Raw genomic sequence first — 6,401 nt, 5'->3', positions numbered from 1 at the left:
AATCACGCTCGGTCTTCAAGTATATCTTAGTGGATGATGAAAATCAGAAAACAACACGGAAATCCCCACCGAAGTTCGAAAACACAGGGACTCAGCGGTCGAGAGGCTTTGTACAGACACCCGGCCAGATCCGGACGCGAGGAGAGCCAGGGCGCAAATCAGGGTCGGCGGGGCGTGTGGCTTTCCCTGGCGGAAAGATTATCGCTCACTCGCGGTAGGGGATGGCACCCAAGCTAGCTCCAGGATAACATCGGCGACCCCGAGCCGAGTGTGCTGATTGATTGGCGAAGATGTAACCGCAAATGGTCAACCCGCGCGACCATTTTCACACACTAACAACAGTAACGGGTGTCTGAGACACGAAATACAAATAATCTTACGCCCCAAAACACATATACAATAAAACAAAAAAACCCTGCACCATCTACAGCCCATTAACAGAAGAGTCCCGTCTACCCCAACGCGAAATGCATGTCGAGAACGCCTGAGACAGTATACCACGGTATTTGTAAGTTAAGAAGTCGTACTATATGCAGAAAACATCCGAAATTGCGCAAGAGGGCGTTGACCCCTGACCCATTGGCCCACCCGGAAGTTGGCTGGCTGCGACCCGCGCGACCATTTTCACACTCGATACCTGAAACCCCCTCTCACCAGATGTGGACGCAACCTACGACACTTTATACACGCCGAAAACCAAAAGACAAAACCACTTTCACACACAAGGGGTGTCCATACGCTGTCAAAACGCATCATTTTCACGCACTAAAACACACATACTAAAAAACAAAAACAACGTGCACCATCTACAGCCCAATAGCAAAACGTATACCAAGTCCCAGACATATCCGTCCACCCAAACGCTAGAAACTGCTGCGAACGTAATTTTCGTCTTCCCCCACAAAACCTCCGCGCACGGGATACATCCCTACCCGGAGGTAAAAAGAAGTTACCAACTCTAATTTTCTTCAGGGTCTTCATAGGAAGCACAACATCACTTTGCCAAGGCCTAACTCATTTTGGACCCCTGGCGGCTCTCCCTCTACTGTAACAGGAATTCTGATTTCCTATGTTACATAGAGTTCCACGATCTCATGCCTCCGTCAAATGTTGTTAACTTTTATGACTGACAAATTATGCATGTTTCACATTGATTATGAAAATTATTAATCGATATTTTAATAGTTGGTAATATTTTATGCTATTCGTCATATTGAGTTGTGCACTATGTAAATGAAACATACTTTCATGTACTATGTAAGTGAAACGTATTTCAGCCTGATGGCTGCGATGTTTTACATAATAAACCAGTCATTCATTCATTCATTCATTCATTCAAATAAGATCCTCACTTGTATTTATATCCTTTGATCATATTCTCTACCCAATCTTATCTCAAATAGGGCTATGCTAGCATTTCCTCATAACGGTGCACACACCAATTCTTCCGCGACGGGTCCGAGGTAGTGCCCAGAAAAAAGTGATGAAGGGGTTCCGATGGTTCATGTTGAGTTTACATTTCTCATAATCTGCTGCAAAATGGTCTTAAGTACCAACATAGCTGGAAAGTGTAAGAAGTGGCATGTTTTGGGTGAAAATTGATTTCAGGTCTGAGGCTTACTTCCGGGTGTCCTTCCGCCTTGAGCGTGGTGCTGTGGTTTGACCTACATGTAGATATGCCTTTTATGCGTTCTGGGGGTGCTGTCGCTATGCCTCACGCGGCGGGCTATTGTGATAATCTCAGTGTTAGGATTTTCTTTATACTTTTCTTGATAATACATAAAGGGTTTTCTCTTTCCGACCATATAAGTCATATTGGCTAAATTCTGGGTGATGGGTCTAATTCCATGTGAAAATGGCCAATTTTTGGCATCGAAAAATTCTTTTTCCCCAAAAATTTACTAAAATTTGAGAGGCGAAGGAAATCAAAATTCTATTGTTCTCGTAGCTAGATGGATATCCTTCATTTGCAAACACAGTGTTTTGGCTTAAGAGCTTTTTCCTGAAAGAAATGGTCTGTACAGGCATTGTTTAACAAATAAACCATTATTATTATCATTATTATTAGATTAGCGTAGGAGCCATGAAGTCAACATACTTGTACCAAGCTCGGAATTCAAACAATGAATTTTTTTTACTTTTTAGCACACCAATTCATTGATAGATAGAATAACTGTAACAACTACGTAGAAAGACTGTTTGGGCCAAAATATGAGCATTTTGGGGTTGACTTAGAACCTGAATCTTTTTTTTTTGCCGGCCAAAGGCCGCTTGTAGAAATGGGTTTAACACACGTTGGCACCTTGGTTGGGACGGCAATCTGTTCATTACAGTGAAGAAATTAAATTGGTGTGGCCTTAGACTAAGAATATGCTGTATACTACTATACATTTAACATCTTAACAAACGTAAACCTACGAAAATGCTAGGAGTGTGGATACAGTCAGACTCAAAAAGTTAACCATATGTCTATGCCAGGTAGCAAGCGTCTGTTCATCTTAAAGCGCCTAAAACAGTTCAACCTACTGACCACCGACTTGACTGCAGTGTACACTACTTACATGCGGCTGGTTCTAGAGTATGCAGCCCCGGTATGGAGCTCAGGACTAACAAACAAACAGTCATCGCAGATCGAATCCATCCAAAGGAGGGCATGCAAGATTATCCTGGGGAAAGGGTACACCAGCTACGCAGACGCCTGTGCACAGCTTGGTCTTCAACCACTGAGAACAAGATGGTCCCAACAGCTGTGCCTCCGCTTTGGGAAGAAACTGTTGAACAGTCCGTTCTTCAGAAGCCTACTCCCCCCCTCCCGTGGGCACACAAGTGACAGACACACAAGACATTGCAATGATCTGGACACAATCAGAACTAGAACCGAAAGATTTAGAAACAGTAGCATACCTCGTAAGCCTACTGAACAAAAACAACAATCTGTCATGACATGGTATCTGCTTGACCATGATCGCAACCTATTGTAGATACTTTTAATAATTTGCTGTTTTTAGTCGCTTAACTATGATCGCACCCTATTGTAAATACTTTTAATAACTGCTGTTTTTAACTGTTTTTAATAAGTATTTTTTAATATCTGTGACAACTGTTTAATAACTTGTGTAATGCTTCAGATCAATTCAGGGTCCTAGAGGGACCCTGCTACTCTGTATCGTACTGTTAGAAAGAAAGAAACCAGTATTATAAATACTAAGTATTTTGGTGCACTAGTGCACCCACAGAAAAAATTGGGTGCACTAAAAGGTGCACATGCATCCAGTATTTAGAGCTCTGTAATTGTACAATATCTTTCAGATGGAAGGATGCCTACTATCTCTACTTGTATGATCCAACTTTCACAGGCTGACTCTTTTCAGAGGCGGCGGCAGGAAATATTGAATGGGGGACCAAGATTTTTCTGGAAAACATTCTTCCTATCGAGCACCCGCCGCGCCTGCTCCCTGGAAAATTTGAAATTTTAACCCTATGAAACGCAAATTCCTGCATTTTGGGGGGAATATTTTGCTGGTACTCGGTAGCACAGCACCACAAACGAGCCAAGGCTACTTTCATGTTCAAGGCACTTAATGGAATGTCACCTCCACACATTTCTCAACTATTTACAACATCCACCAGTACACACACACACAACACCCGACTAAGCACACGGGGGACTTCAGCTACCAAAAGCTCGCTTGCAGTACAAAAGGAGATCGCTTTCTTTTTCCGGTGCAGTCCTCTGGAACTCACTTCCTCCACACAGCAGTTAATATGATTTCTTTGTTGTTAATTTTCCATTTTGATTATAGACATTGATATGCAAATTCATTTGGCATATTTATTTAGTCTGTTTTCTGTACTTTATCAGTCTGTTCCGTTTTTTATCATAACTGCATTGTGACCCTTTGATTGTACTTAAGTTACCTTTTATTATGTTATGATATGTTATGTTATGTTAATATATGTTATGTTAATATATGTAATGTTAATATATGTTATGTTAATATATGTTAATATATGTTAATATATGTTATGTTATGTTATGCCAAAATGGCGACATGCTAACCTGTATAAATAAATAAATAAATGTACATGAAGCAAAGTCTTGAGTACTTTCTAGCTAAGTTTCTATTAAGTTACATGTACTGAGTCAAACGCTATTCGAGTACATTGCGTCCACGAACCTGTTCCAGTTCTTCCACATGCTATTTATGCATTTATCTCAATACACAAAGGAGGTCCAGGGACACGCTCCCCCAGAAAAATTGTCCCCGAACGCTGTTTCCTGCATTTTGGGTGCGTATTTTGAAAGTGTTAGACAGGTATTGTGAATTCTGAGAAAAATCTTCCTTGGCCCTCCCCCTCCAAGCCATTTTTTCCTTGGCCCTCCCCCTGTCTCTTCTGATTTTTCCTTGGTCCTCCCCCTCTACGCACCCCCCTCCACCCCCCTCTACCCCCCCCCCGTAAATCTCAAACGGTCCCTTACATTTAAATTACATCACAGGCCTAGGCATGGAATTCTTGTCATTTAAGACGTTTCAGGTGTTTAGATTTCTTTCTTTTCTGATTTGTATACTTTCAGGATCTCTAGAGTTCCACTAGTAAGAAACCATTAATGTGTTACAATGTATGTTGCAGGTGTTACTGAGCCAGGTTCACAGATTACGAGCCCTCGACCTGCTGGGACGATTCCTGGATCTAGGCCCTTGGGCAGTCAGCCTGGTGAGTACTGTTCTTTCTCGATCAGCCAGGTCAGAAGATTATTTTGACATTATTTTGTATGTGGTGCTTCCAGGGGCTACCACACTAAATGACTGCTTCTGACTGTACCCTCACTTTTTGTAATTTCGACATCCATTTTTCGACATCCATATGATACCAATGACACTTAAAAAATACGTTAGTTCCCCCTCCTCCAAGAAAATGGAATGAAAAAACCTATAACGGGGGGATGCCTTAAGTTCACACGTGCCCTAAGTTCGAATGGATCTTATTATGCATAAGTACAGCGTGTTTGTTGCCACTTACTTTGCTAATTAAAAAGGTAAATAAACCTAGTTAATGCATACAGCTGTTGTTTGCATGCAAAGTATAGTTCTATATATCTATTTATAGTTTTGTCGAAAAACAGACTTTCACCAAAAATGATGACGGCACTTAAAAGAGGGTCACTTCATAGCGGCAGCTCGTGCCCAGAAATAGACATCCTTTACCAAGCAGTCACACAACTGCCACAAGCGTAACAACATATTAAAGATTTACAAAACAGTAAAGATTTGGGCCTCTGAGTGTTTGTTTAGTAGAAAACCAACCCCAAAAAAAACAATGTCAACACAACTGCATTTCCCATGATTCCCATGGGGCAACGTTGATTGCGTAAGCCGGGTTTTCAGTGGAAACACGGACTGATTGCGCTAGATACTACCCTCCTCTCATGAGACAAGAGGTAAACACAATCACAATTTTACCATCAAAAGAAAGCCGAAGTGTCATAAAATTAAGTTCATATTTCTGTTTACATAAATTCATCATCAAGTTCTGAAGACAGCAAAACTACATAAGTGAGGGCCTGCAAGGGGGATGGGTCCCGACAACACTCTACGCTGAATTTGGAAACCTGCCGATTACGCTTTACAATAAATTCCAAGTGGCTACAACGCATTACGTAGAATTAAAATGCCCAATACGCTCTACACAAATATATTAGAGCGGTCCGTCTACGCTCTACGTAGAATTTAAACAGCCGATTACGCTCTACGGAAAAGGGCTCGCGGGCCCCCATAAGTGTGCAAAATTAGGACACACTGTCTACCACATTTACGAAGGTAAATTCTCGAAAATGTCTTGCACCATTTGCTGCATGTAACGGGGAGTATGAAGGGCTCTTGAACAGAATGAATGCATTTCTTATCTAGTCTCTTCTTTAAATTCCACGAATGTTTCCAAAATTCATTTATCAAAACATGACCACTCTCTGACTAGCAATGGAGCACCATGAGTTTTTGCAACTTGGTATATACATGTACCGGGTATTGGCTCATTTTGCAACTGTTTTGTACCATATACAGTATGGTTGAAAACTTTTTTTTTAACTTGGAAAATTCATGTACGCGTGGATGTCATCCAATTAATCAACATGTATACAGCAGGATTTTTAAGGTACATTTGTGCATGTAGGTGATGTCTCATGAGCTTCATAATATGGTAACACCATGATTGTTTTGATCCAGGCCTTGTCAGTTGGAATCTTCCCATACGTGTTGAAGTTGTTACAGAGCTCTGCGAGGGAACTCAGACCACTGCTAGTCTTCATCTGGGCAAAGATCCTGGCTGTGGACAGCGTGAGTTGCAATTGATCATCATAATTTACATATTATGTACATGTACACATGTTGCAGATCAGTAGT

This window comes from Branchiostoma belcheri, unplaced genomic scaffold, assembly GCF_001625305.1.
Source record: "Branchiostoma belcheri isolate BF01 breed outbred unplaced genomic scaffold, Haploidv18h27 scaffold242, whole genome shotgun sequence".
NCBI lineage: Eukaryota > Metazoa > Chordata > Leptocardii > Amphioxiformes > Branchiostomatidae > Branchiostoma > Branchiostoma belcheri.
The sequence above is the reverse complement of the archived record's forward strand: the minus strand, read 5'-3'. Positions refer to the sequence as shown.